The sequence below is a fragment of the Schistocerca piceifrons genome, chromosome 11 (genome assembly GCF_021461385.2).
Source record: "Schistocerca piceifrons isolate TAMUIC-IGC-003096 chromosome 11, iqSchPice1.1, whole genome shotgun sequence".
NCBI lineage: Eukaryota > Metazoa > Arthropoda > Insecta > Orthoptera > Acrididae > Schistocerca > Schistocerca piceifrons.
The window spans coordinates 61,378,853-61,393,986 of NC_060148.1; positions in this window are offsets into that span (position 1 = coordinate 61,378,853).

Below are 15,134 nucleotides of genomic sequence, written 5' to 3' on the forward strand. Positions count from 1 at the left end.
TGTGCGAGTAGAGAACTGCTATACCGGCATCCACAAGTCGTATACACTCACCCGCTTGTACGAAGCCTTTCCGTTCGCCGGGAACTCTTCACTGTCAGCGTCCGCCAGGTCTGACTTTTGGTATGGAGATGACGGACTTCGTACTTAGCATTCCCAGGGATGGTTGGAGAACATTTCTCTCAACGAGCAAGAACATTTCATTTGGCTTCCAAGTTCTTCTCCCTCTGACACTACTTTCCTTTCTTTCGCCTCGCGGTAAGATCTTTAAAAATAAGTACAAATCTAGTGATTGTCGAAGTGGGTTGTTTCTTTCTTTTAGTATAAGTACCACAAAGACATTTCTCCGTAACAGAAATGAATTTCGAAATTTTATTGCATTACGAAATACTAAGAAACGAAACAATCCATTGCCATTTAATGTATTTGCTAAGACTTCTAAAAACTGTTTTAAAAAATGTTTGTAATCATCCATAGAGGGTGTATCGCAATGGAAGTAAAAAGTAACACTGTCTAACTGCACAACTGAAGCAAAAATGCTGGAACAAACACGTGTCGTAAACAAGACGTTCGCGAGGTAACTGCAGAAATGTTATTATGAGCCATCACTGACTCCAATATAAAATATTACCATAAAAAAGAAAAACTTTGACATGTAAATTTGTCCATCAGGTGGTCATTTACACTACCCGATCACCAGTATTCCAACGTCTACTACAGTCCGACTGAAATTACTTTACAGTTGACACTTGACACATTGTAGCTGGTTTGCTGAAATCAAGAGATCTGAATGTCACGCCCGAACGCTTCGTCGTTGCCGAACTGCCTCAACAATTAGTCCACATCCATTTCCTTGTCCGGATTTCTTTCTTGATAATATGTTTGTATCCCGAATCCTGCATCCGGACACGGACACACACACACACACACACACACACACACACACACACACACACACGCGCGCGCGTATTTTGAGAGAAAAATATCAGTAAAAATTACCTCAGGGACGCAGGAATTACAATCTGATCCATTAAATGCCGAATAAGCACTAACAGTGTTCGGCCCTGGCCACCAAACAATGCGCTAGGAACTTCTCTTCGATGCAGCCTGACACTGTACCAAACAATTGCATAATAAAATCACATGTGTCATGAATAGCAAGGAAAGGGATCTTCAAATGAAACACGGCTACTATCCACCAAATTACCGCAATTATTCAACGAAAGTGTACAGTTTACACAAATGACATGTACACAGCAGAGGACAGAAGAGAGAAATAGTGAACAAGCCGCTTTCAACTATTTTATATCGTTAGAGAAATGAATGTGCCTCCTTCATTTTGTTTCACAGAATTTTCTTTACACATTTTGACTCTTAGACACTTCTTCACAAAATAATTCACGAAAATTAAAAATTAGTTCAACGTTTCTTTCAATTAATCTACAGCTTAGGGAGCAGCCTGATGAAACATTGGATACTGTTCTCGATTATTTGAAGGAACTATTATCGTGCATTGATTTAAAATAAGAAAATAGTGGCATTTTGTGAAAATAATACTAACTGCAATTTTGGAGGATAGAATAGTAAAGGGAGTTATAAAGTTTAAACAAAATTCAATCTATCACTCAGTTGCAACTCACTGGGATTGGATATGGAGCCAGGGGGGTGAAACTCATATAGCGGTTTCCGGTAACACGGCATTGGTTTGGTTCCAGGCCACTTGGAGCGCTGCAAGTTTAGCAATTTATAGTCTCGTGTTCCTATTGGATGACGTAGTCTTTCATAATTGTTTTGGTGTCGTAGCAACGTTATCGTGATTTTTCATTTAAATTGCAGTGTAAGTATGTTGCTATTATTCTGCTTAATTTTTGGATGCATTCGTAATATTTGATGGTGTGATGATTCAGTATTTACTTTTTTACTTTTGTTTCATATAAAACACGAGGTTGTATCATCACATTACGTTCTGTGGACTCATGTATATTTGTTCCTGCAAAGAAATACAATTTCTGTTGCTCAGTTTACTTAAAGGGTAAGTATTTTCTTATTTCTGTTCATATTTCCTTGTATTTCATAGAGAATCCCATGCTAGCAGCTTTTGACATAGTTGGTATTCAACTTTCCGAATCCTGTAATGGAATATAATTCTGGCTTTGATTCATCTTCCTTTTTGCCACGAAGTACTCTTAGTGACATAATAAGTACCATTTATTGTGCCGTTTACTACATACCAAATATTGGACGTGTTACAATTGATTCGTAATGCCTCGAGTGTGTTCTATTTCCCGTTTTCGACAGTAAATATTCTGTACAGTACATAACACTCTATCCAGGTAAAAAGTGTTTGTTGCTGTTGTATCGACAAAGGTTGTGTTCTCACATAATAAGACATTTGTTTCGAAGTCACACAAAGCAGGTCCTTCAAGCAGTTGAACATTTACACGTATTATTGTGGCAATATCCAATGCAGTAGAAATCTTCTCGCGCATTAATGCTCAACACAATGTAATACAGATTTACAGCTGTAACTGTTACTGATAATGTAAAGTTGAATTTGGTATCTACCATGGTATCTAGATGCTGAAATATACTGAAATGGTACAATAAGCAGTGTTTCTACCGCCTGATAGCACTGTTTAACGAAGTAGTGTTAAATATAGAATATAGTGCAACTATGCTCACGCAGATATATATAGAGTGATGTGCATATCCGTAGTAGAAATGAGAATTTGTTTCGTTTTTTCACTATTTTGTAGCAATACCACATCAGATTACAAGCCCTGATAACAGTTATCAATACTTCAGTACAGGATAGCTGCATTTAGACATAAGCTAATATGATTTTTGATAGTGAAATTAATTTCACATTGAGTTTTCTTTAACATTAATCAATGTAAACCATACCTGATCATTTTTCTCATTCCTAATTTTTGGTTTGAATAACATTTCAGACACATGAGGATGGATCATACAGGAAGAGAAGAATCCAGTTTGAGATTGAAATTGAAATACTCGTGCAAGTTTCCTGGATGCAGGAGTAGTTATTATGTAAAAACAAATTCCAAACACAAGAATAAACATTTCTATAAATTTCCACTGGAAATTGATCTGTAATATAGATGATGGTGTCAACTGTAGTTATTATTATGTGTGTGAGGATCATTTTTATGAAGCAGATTTTGTGAACTTTACTAGACACAGGCTAAATCCTGGTGTTATACCAAAGCACATGGAATTGGTGTTGTATCACCCTCCCCCCACCCATCTGTGGTGGTGGTGGTGGCGGTTTCACCACATTGGGTGCAAATATAAGTATGCACGAGACAGGTCACAATGCAAAATCTGCAGTAATACAACGAAGCAGTCCCCCTTTACAGAGCACAGATGAAGGTGAGTACAGCTTTTCATCCTCACCTGTTTATGACGTTGAAAGTAGTCCAGGTGTAATGGGATCTGGCGTTTCTAAACGTGATTTAACTCCAAGAAAACACAAAATGTATAAATCGCATAGAATTACAGTTTTCAGAGTGTGTAAATTGAAAAAACAGCTACAGAATGAGAGGAATAAACTGAAAATTCTAAAAGAGTTGTATGATGACAGGAAATTTCACTTAATTGAAGAAGAGTTGAATGATGTGATTAAAACTTTTATTAATAGTCAGTTAAGAAATGCCAATATGCAGTCCACAGCAGTACGGTGGTCTACACAAGATAAGGCATTTGCTTTATCTATTTATAAGCGTGGTCCCCGGTTGTACAGATATTTGGCCACATACTTCTCCCTTCCATCTGTCAGGCTGCTCAAGGGAGTACTTTCCCACACACCATTTGATACAGGACTTAATCCAGCTTTATTAAACTTTTTAGCAAGGGAAGTAAGTAATATGCATGAAAATGACAAGTATTGTGCTCTACTTTTTGATGAAATGTCTCTGGATGATGGTATGTACTATGATGCACACAAACAGCTAATCTATGGGTATCAGGACTTGGGTCATTTAGGACGTTCACCTGTAGCTGCTAGTCAAGCATTGGTTTTTATGCTGAAAGGCATTCACAGAACTTGGAAACAAGTTCTAGCATATTATTTTACCGCAACCACTTTTCATTACACCCATTTGAAATCACTCATTGTTCACATCATAAGTGAACTACAGAATATTGGGTTCAAAGTGGTTTGTACTGTAAGTGACCAGAATGCAACAAACCAAAAGGCCCTTATGCAACTGTGTGAAGCAAATTTGTTGGAAGCCCAGTATATTTCATTTTGTCGTCAATAATCAACCAATTGTTACCATTTACGATGAACTACATCTGCTCAAAAACACCAGAAATGCTTTGATAGATAATAAAATTCAATTTGAACCTCACAAAGCAGCAAAGTTTGAGTACATCAGTACAGTGTTCTTCTTGGATAAAAAAAAAAGGTTCAAAACTCTACCCAAATTAAAAGCACAACACTTTAACTTTTCTGATTGCCATGTCAAAATGAAGGTAAAAGTTGCTGCTGCACAAATGAGCCATACTGTTGCAGCTGCAATTGAAACATATGTTTCTACTCACACATTACCATCTGACGCTATACGCACAGCTGAGTTTGTGGAAAAGGTAGATAATCTCTTTGATTCACTCAACAGTAATGAGCAATATCCCAGGGATGGAAAACAATTTAGGTGTGCTTTATCAGAAAATTCGCCACATTTAGAAATGTGGTATAGCATATTGAGGGAAATAGGCAGCTGGCAAATAATAGATTTAAAAATGGGAAGAAACAAGACTAATATGTTTAGCTTCATAAAAGGTTGGCAGATTACATTACAGTCTATTATTTTCTTGTGGAAGACCTTGAAAGTGGTTGGCTTTAAGCACTTAAATTTAAAGGCGTTCAATCAAGATGCTTTAGAAAATTTCTTTTGTTGTATAAGACAACATGGTATTGCTAATACAAACCCAACTTGTTTTCAGTTTGTACAAGCTCTGAAGACTTGTGTTGTCAATCATATGACTTTGCCTTTCAAACCCATGAGTGTAAGTAATTGTGAAAATGATGATTACACTCCCTTGAGCAGTTTGTGTTACTTTTTGGCAGCTAGTGGTAGGAGTGAATGTGAGATGAAAGACACTGATACATCTGAGCAAATTTTGTTCTTACTCAGATGGTATCATCGAGTCTGTAGACGATCAACAATCCTTAGCCTATGTAGCAGGCTGTGTACTAAAAGCCATAGATGTACCAGATGATTGTGAAACATGTAATACCAGTCTCTACTCCTCTGTTGTGACTGAATCATTTGTTTACCTCATTTAAAGAGAATAGTGAGGAGCATTCTCATTTGAAATATGCAAGTGAAAGAGTCATGATTTTCCTAAGGGCACTCCATGATCAGCTGTATGAGTATCTAAATAGTCATGGTCACACAACAAGACTACATGATAATTTAAAAAAAAAATTTGTTCTGTCTCATACAACAATTTGTAATAAACATGACATTGAAGAGAGACTTCTGAAGACAAGTATTCCATTTATAATATACAAGGACGTGAAAGAAAAGAAATTTACAAACAAGAGGAAATTGTGTATGCAACAACTTAAAAAGAAGTTCAAATCATGTTAAAAGACTTTGTATTTTGTTTACTATGTGTACAATGAGAGTAAGCTCCCTATACATATACAAATGTTCTTGTATCAAAATCATGCCTTTGATTTGTTATGACAAAATCTGGTAATTCAGCAGGCACATAACTTAACACTTTCTAGATTTGATGATTGGATTCTAAAAGTGTAATGAATAAAGTCCTGTCAAGGGGAATTTGTGTTAATTTTCAACAGTGTTTTCAAAGAGGAAGTAAATAAATAAAAATGTTAAAAACAAATGTTGTACCAGTGTCTTCTTTCATTATTTAACATGATGGGTGTTGCCAAAATAACAGCCAAGTTGGGGAAAAAAGAAAAAAAATGTTATGAGTTGCAGTTCATTTTCTTTGTATGTCTCATTGGCAAAAACATTTTGGCTACATTCATGGAGTGTCTACATGCTCTGCTCCCAATTTGTTTTTCAGTTGATGTAAAGTATTATTTTGTGTGTCTCATAAATTTATTTGAACTGTGCAGAAGTTAAATTTCAGATGACTGAATATCCATAAATAACAATCAACAGAAAAAATAATAAATCGGATTTTGTAGACTTTACAGTACATCCTTGGTTTGTAGCACAGATTTTTTTTAAATGACCTCTTGGTTATCCATTAGCTGTGTAGTTATTTATTTGTGTAACCTACTATTCCACTTTCGATCATGCGAGTGGACATAATGTGCTTTAGGATATGTGGAAACGTAAAAATCATTTATATATGCATGCAATGTCAGATGATTTTCGTCTGCCATGTTCTAAAGCTCGTTTATTTCCACATGATAATGGCCACACGGCCAAAATCGCAATATTGAGTTTTACAAAAGAATTTCACAGTCAACAGGTGACGTCGTAATTTACAAAAATTTTCACAATGTAAACTGCAGCTACGAGTAGTTAATGTTTGTTTTTGATTGAGATTTCTTTTATATATTACTTTGCAAGATCTCAAAAACCTTTATCACTGCACTATGCGGCCCACATTCAAAGATTAAATGAAAAATATTGTCCTCTAATTCGCGTATTTAGAAACAAACATCAGAGATTTTCGCGCCATATTTTTTTCGTATTGAACTTCACAGCCAGGCCACAAGTAGCGCTGGTGTCGTTCTATGTTTCCGTATAATAATGTGGTCTTCGCACTTCTACTATATTGGTGTTCTGTGTATGGAGCCCATATAGTTCACGGCACGATTAGAGCAGCTCCAGATTGTCTCCCTGCAGACTTCGAAGGTATGATGGCTCGCGTTAATGGCGGCGCTTGAAAGAATTTTCTAAATATTTCAGCCCTGAAAAAGCTATCTTCTGAACAAAAAATTTCATTCTCTTGCCAAAAATAAAAAAATTAGAGACGACTGTGCAAAACTTATTGAACGCCCTTTCTTTTTAACCGCTCATATCTAGTAGATGATGGGGTTAAAAGGGACTTTTCTTGTAACGAATTATTGCTGATTTATTTAAGAACAACGTACGAACTCTGTTCAAATAATTCTGGAACACTCATAACTTCGCGCCAATGGTATGTTGGAGTGAAATGCGGTTGGCATTCCAGTACATGCCTGTGTTTAAGGGGCCCACACCCTGCCCATCTAACCCATGTTAATTTAGGCAAGTATTTGACCCATTTCTGAAAAAGACTATTTGATGCAGGACCTTAGTATTTTACTGTATGTTACATGATTCTAATAGAGTTCACTGTACTAAAATCGACTTTTTCAATTTTATAGTTTTTAAGAAATACTTTTTTTAATTTATTAACAAAAAATATTAATTTTTTCTTCAGAAAATATTTTTTGTGGACTTCCTATTGGGGAAATATTAATGAATGTAGCACCAGAGGTGGATTTTTGTGTTGCGCAGAGTTTCTGAAATTTTCATTCATTTATCTATGATAGTTTCTGATGTAATGAGGTATATGTACTGAAAATTTTATTTTGCGGGAAATTGTCTTTAAAGAAAAAACTTCGGAATTTTGTTACTTACAGTTAATTAAAACTGTCCTGCTGCATATGATGGCCCTTCTTTGGCCTCTAACTGATCTTCCAGCTTCTTTTTCACCTTCCCGGATGTTTGTCTTGCTTTCTTGGCCGTATTTGATGCAGACCTGTCTGCATCGGCTATCCTCATTTTATCGCAATGTTGCAGCCCAGTGATCATATTTTCACCAGGATTAATTCCCAGCTTTTTCAGTACCCAACTCTTTCCAATATTACCACAGTTGAATGTAATAACAGCATCATGAACTCCTAGTTTCATTGTATGCATGCCTACAAATACAGTTTTAGGAAGGCAGTTCCAAATTATGCTGTTGAAACATATATTTGGGTTCTGTGTCATTTCCTTAGAAGGTCAGGATGAGCCAAGTCTCTGAAAATAGGTTTAATTGCTGTAATAACAGCAGCAGGAAGAGAATGCTGGTGAGAATTAGATTTTCCAGTTGCCTGAGCTCTATTGTATTTGCACCACGAATTTTCTCCTGATGGACACAATCCATGACGGGCTTTATAATCAGTAGAGGACTTATGGAAGAATATACACTCCTGGAAATGGAAAAAAGAACACATTGACACCGGTGTGTCAGACCCACCATACTTGCTCCGGACACTGCGAGAGGGCTATACAAGCAATGATCACACGCACGGCACAGCGGACACACCAGGAACCGCGGTGTTGACCGTCGAATGGCGCTAGCTGTGCAGCATTTGTGCACCGCCGCCGTCAGTGTCAGCCAGTTTGCCGTGGCATACGGAGCTCCATCGCAGTCTTTAACACTGGTAGCATGCCGCGACAGCATGGACGTGAACCGTATGTGCAGTTGACGGACTTTGAGCGAGGGCGTATAGTGGGCATGCGGGAGGCCGGGTGGACGTACCGCCGAATTGCTCAACACGTGGGGCGTGAGGTCTCCACAGTACATCGATGTTGTCGCCAGTGGTCGGCGGAAGGTGCACGTGCCCGTCGACCTGGGACCGGACCGCAGCGACGCACGGATGCACGCCAAGACCGTAGGATCCTACGCAGTGCCGTAGGGGACCGCACCGCCACTTCCCAGCAAATTAGGGACACTGTTGCTCCTGGGGTATCGGCGAGGACCATTCGCAACCGTCTCCATGAAGCTGGGCTACGGTCCCGCACACCGTTAGGCCGTCTTCCGCTCACGCCCCAACATCGTGCAGCCCGCCGCCAGTGGTGTCGCGACAGGCGTGAATGGAGGGACGAATGGAGACGTGTCGTCTTCAGCGATGAGAGTCGCTTCTGCCTTGGTGCCAATGATGGTCGTATGCGTGTTTGGCGCCGTGCAGGTGAGCGCCACAGTCAGGACTGCATACGACCGAGGCACACAGGGCCAACACCCGGCATCATGGTGTGGGGAGCGATCTCCTTTACTGGCCGTACACCACTGGTGATCGTCGAGGGGACACTGAATAGTGCACGGTACATCCAAACCGTCATCAGACCCATTGTTCTACCATTCCTAGACCGGCAAGGGAACTTGCTGTTCCAACAGGACAATGCACGTCCGCATGTATCCCGTGCCACCCAACATGCTCTAGAAGGTGTAAGTCAACTACTCTGGCCAGCAAGATCTCCGGATCTGTCCCCCATTGAGCATGTTTGGGACTGGATGAAGCGTCGTCTCACGCGGTCTGCACGTCCAGCACGAACGCTGGTCCAACTGAGGCGCCAGGTGGAAATGGCATGGCAAGCCGTTCCACAGGACTACATCCAGCATCTCTACGATCGTCTCCATGGGAGAATAGCAGCCTGCATTGCTGCGAAAGGTGGATATACACTGTACTAGTGCCGACATTGTGCATGCTCTGTTGCCTGTGTCTATGTGCCTGTGGTACTGTCAGTGTGATCATGTGATGTATCTGACCCCAGGAATGTGTCAATAAAGTTTCCCCTTCCTGGGACAATGAATTCACGGTGTTCTTATTTCAATTTCCAGGAGTGTAGACCAAACATATCTCTTCATTGCATCCAGATTTCCTTTATTTCTCCTAATTGCCAGCCCATAGTATGCCTGCAAGTTTTCTATTTCAGTTTTAGTTAACTGACCCTGTCCAGTCAACAATTTTCCATCTTCCAATTTTTTTCTCTCATATCAACAGTTAGTTTTCTCATCCTTGTTCCTAAACGTTTTTGAACATGTCCTACACATTCTATTTTGCTAATAATGGCATCTCCATGTGGCTTAGAGCTCACCACATTGTTGTATGCCTTACAGTCACCATCGCCAAAATATTTGGTGTTCCGTATGCCTCTTGTTTCTACAGAGCGATGAAATATTTGTTGTACTCCATGAACTTCCATACCACCACTTGTTCTTCTAAAATTAGCCACACTGTTGTGTTCTTTTTGCCGGCCGGGGTGGCCGAGCGGTTCTAGGCGCTACAGTCTGGAAACGCGCGACCGCTACAGTCGCTGGTTCGAATCCTGCCTCGGGCATGGATGTGTGTGATGTCCTTAGGTTAGGGGACTGATGACCTCAGAATTTAAGTCCCATAGTGCTCAGAGCCATTTTTGTGTTCTTTTTGTTCATTGACTTTACAACATTTGCAACATTTAGACATTATCTTCACATCTAACATTTTACTGGTGTCTACACTCGTTGCAGTCACTACGCCATTCAGAGAAGTATGTCCTCTTTTCTGCCAACTTCCATCAATTGCAACTGCAATATCCAAATATCCATCAGTTTCTTCCACTGCTTCCCTAGCAGCCAGTTTCATACTTTCCTCCCTGACCTCACATACAGCTTTCTCTAATACTGCAGTCAGTTTTTCAAATTTATTTGGTGATTGATGTAAGTTCATCACTGAACAAAAGTGTTCTCCCTGCAGCCATGCCCTTTGAAATGGATCGTAAGGCATAAACTAATCTAGTATTGATTGCATAAGGGCCACTTGCATCTGGTTTTGAAAAACTCATAAATGAAATCACAGCTGAGCATTTAGTGCAAATTAAATCCAAATCAATTGCTAGGCCTTTTCCCCCACTAGCACTCGCGCAAATTTTTACACTCTGTGACTCACCGCGCTGTCTACATTGTACAAATTTAGAAATTACATCTGACAATGTTCTCAAATTTATAATAATGTTACTGCACCCATTGTCACTTACAGTAAATTAGTTGTAACTCTCTTGAAATGGTGAGAGCTTCTTTGATGATGCACTTGTTGAAGAATTACAATTAGAAACATCGTTGCCAGGGTACATAACCTCTTGTACAGAAAGCTTCCTACACTTGTTTCCTCTAAATTGTCGTTTTGAAAATGCGTTTACGTTTTGTCGTCTTCGAAAAATACAACAAAACACACGTAAACGAGCACTGCAAACGTAAGTATAACAACTACTCGCAATCAGACTTGAACAAAACTAACCATGTGATTGAAAGCGTGTTGTTTACAAACAGCAGAAACAAAGGAATACCGACCATTTAATTCCAAGGATAGCCAACACACTCGGGAGTACAAAAAAATCCCTAACATGCAATGAGGGGATACAAAGATCTAAAATATATGCAGAAAAGTGGATGACATAAAAGGGGGCATTGCACATACACACATGTGGTAGGGAAATGCTCTTTCACTGCTCGAAAAAAATTTTTTTCAGCAAAATTCTTTTCAAAGCACTTAAATAAAACCTTAATATATCGAAATATTATGAAAACCGAAAATCGATTTTTTTCGACCTGAGCCACTGTGTGGTCCCCTTAAAGGGGCCTTCACACTGAAAACCAACTCAGCTGTTTAAAGTCGCGAGTCTGAACAACTGCTTGAGGGAAGTTTTGTCTCGAGTTTGTAGTTGAAGGTCATTGAGCAAAAACACGTCAGAGTTGTGTGACTTGAGCATGTGCATCTGTCGTATCGTCTGCTGTGTTCCTTTCTTCATCTGCTGTTTTTGTTTCGACAATGGCAAACCAGGTGCCGTCAACAGATCTAACAATTCAGTTCTTGTTAGAAATTGAAATGCACAAATCTATGTAGGACTCTTCTGATTCTGCATATAAAGACAGATATAAAAGGAAAGATTTGTTGAAAGAAGTTTTGGATAAAATTGATGTACTGCTTGTGGAGTGTGAAAGGAAATGGACAAATATGAAAACACACTACAATCGTGAGGATTGTAAAATGGACAAAACTCAAAGTGGGTCTGGGACAACAGAGATCTATATTCCAAAATGGATATTTTACGAGCATGTGAAGTTTTTGGAAGGCGTGGACAAGCCAGGGAGAAAAATATTTACAATCGTAAGCAAAATATCATTCACTAACGTAACTGAGGCTGTAAGACTTTTGGTCGGAAATTCTGTAATTACACCTATATTTTCGCGCAGAAATTTATTTATTTCTCTTGCCATATCATTTTGTTAACATCTGATACAAAGTAGTTTGCAAATTAATGGCTTATATTGTTAATAACTATAGCTATAAGGGTTTTGTTCGGAAATTTTTAATTACATTTGTCTTTTCACTTGATATTTATTTATGCATATTTCTCTAGCCATTTCACTTTACCAACATCCGATACAAAGTGGATTGCAAGTTCATCTTTGCAGTTCTTCCTTCGTTGCCTCCCTTTCTCTGAAGTCATTTATTTTGCAGAGACATCCTCCAACTGCCATCTGAAACCCTGCCTCTTTCTGGATCTTCCACGTCGAAACTGCTAGGTGGTGAGTAAACGGTGGCACTTTCTTTATTCCTTCTAAGATAACTGTACAAAGACACAGTTGCAGAAGTCACATGGGAAAAATAGGTGAATTTGGATAACGCTAACCACCATCTTTTATCTCCACTTTTGCAAAAAATCTATGAAATGATAGTAAGTAATGGAATTGTAAGTTTTATAACTAAATTTTTAGTAGTATACTTGTCAGAACTTGATATCAGAGAAAGGAAGTTAATGATAGTCTCATTAACAGATTTAGCTGAACATATTGTGAGCTCTTTTGACTGACCACAGAAGACTTGGGATCTTCATGGTTCTTTCTAAATCATCCTGACATAATGGAGAAACTTTATTGGACTGGGTTTCAAAGGAAATACAAAGACATAACGAAAAAGTTCAGAAATAGTACATTATGAGTTGGGAACAGCACATAGAAAACCAATATACTACAGGGGGTTAGTTAGTTGATTTGGGTGTAAGGGACCAAACATCAAGGTCACCAGTCCTATCGGATTAGTGGAGAATGGGTAAGGAAGTCGGTCATCACCTTTCAAAGGAAACATCTTGGAATTTACCTGAAGCTATTTAGAGAAATCATGGAAACCAAAATCTTGCCATATCCGGGTCTGAACCTTCGTCCTCCAGAATCAGAGTCCAGTGTGCTAACCACACCTCGCTCAGTAGTAGAGGAGGAAACAGAATCAATCACAGACCTGAATTATACTGTCCAACATGGTGTGCTACAAGGTTCCATAGTCGAGTCAATGGGATTTATTCCCTACATAAATGATTTAACTCTCTCAGTCATTGCAGATCATGTGTTCCCCACGAGGGCTATTTATATACCTGTGTTTCGACTCTGCAGGCCGTAACTCTGCTTGTTTTTGAGGTGTAAAGTATTTTAAAGATGCATTTTATGGTACAACCCTTCCCCAGCGAAGAGTACATATTCTTGCTGAAAAACTACAGCCTACAGGAAGACGTATCAACAGAGTGCTGCACATGTTGGCAACAATGTGTTTGTTATATGTTGCTGCTTTCATCAGTGGGCTGTAGAACATTCCCACACCTGTAGACCACGATCTTGTCTTCAGCTTTGTAGAGATCGACATAAATGTCGATAAAGTGTGTGAAGAGTGGTGGCCAGCCAGTCATCATTAAGGGAAGAAATCTGGGCTCATGTTGCATGTGCTGTGTCATAAGGGCATCATTGGGAACCACCTGCTTGCAGCAGGATAAAGCCAAGTATGCCTCTGGCCAGGTTACCACAAACTCCATGAAACCACCAATCATGCCTACTAGTACTCAGGTGTCATGAAGGTGTTGACTGGAGAGTGGAATGGCACTGTTGTCTTCAGTGATGAGAATAGGTTGTATTTGTGCGCAAGTGACGGACATACACGTGTAATGTGCAGGTCTCGTGACTCACATAGGTCCCATTCCAGACTCCATGGTAGGGGTTGGGGGAGGGCAATCAGTTACAATTCATGGTCATACTTGGTGTTTCTGTGGGGTAAAATAATCAGTGCCCAATACATTGCATGGGCGCAGTCCATTTAATGCTTTTCTTCAGCAGGACAATACACGTCCACATAAGGCTTCTTTGATGCAACATGCTCTTTGTGGTGTGCAACAACTGCCCTGATCAGCAACATCACCACATCTCTCGTCATTATTAGATGTGTGAGATATGATGACACAGTAATTTACTCATTCTCCAGGGCTTGCAAGAGCCATTGCCGAATTACAATAATAGGCAAAAGGTCCTTAGGACAGTTTATTGCAGCATATCATTTTGCACCTTTATCATCGTTTGCATGTGAGAGTTCACATCTGCGTGTCTGCCAGAGGGGGACACATTGTGAATTGATGCCACTGTTTGCCCACCCTTTGCTGTGACATGTGTGTTCATTTGGTCAAAAGTTGTTATCATATACTCCTACGGTGAATAACTAACTGCCTGTCAACTCACTTATCATTAAAAAGATTTTGTCCTTGGGGTGCTGCATTTTTGTACCATCAGTGTATGTCGACAATTTACTTACTGTAGGTATAAATATAAAATGCACCTGGAACACAAATAAATATAGATTGCACAAGAAAAAGACATTTCAATCTCTAAAACCAATATTTATATATTTGTTGTGGATAATAGCCACACCAACAAATTAATTTTCCAGGCAAAACCTGTATTTACTCACCTGTCGTCATAGGTTAGAGGAACTATCACTTCACTCAGTTGCTCAAAACAGGAAAAGCAGATTTCGTCCGGAAATACGAAGTAATTTATCAATGTAAAAATGAGAAAAATACTTGTATGAGAAGGGAAATTTCTCCTCATGAACGCCTGGCAGTAACATTAAGATTCCTAGCAACAGGAAGGAGCTACAATGATTTGGGATTTTCATCTGCAATATCGAAACAAGCATTGAGTGAAATAATACCCAACACATGTGAAGCTATTTACGCTTTCCTGAAAGATGAGTTCATGAAGGGAAGACAAGTAAATTAGTCTGTCAGCGAACTGTTTACCGAAAAGAGTTATCCAAAGTTCAGAAATCTAGAGGTTCTGGTGTAGGAGTAGATCAAGTATACCAGCCAACGTTATGGTATTTTGATCTACTTGGCTTTCTTACTGATCAAGAAACGCCAAGACCAAGCAGGAGTACAATTGAAGATGAAATTTGAGTGCCAATGTGCGAGGAAATGGAACACGAGGTTATGTAAAACAAAACAGGTTCGCCCTGCAACTCTCGCAGTAAATTTACGTGACAAAACTGCTTTCGCTTTAGCAGCCACTGTCTGCACCATTTTGACCGCTTTCTCTGTTTC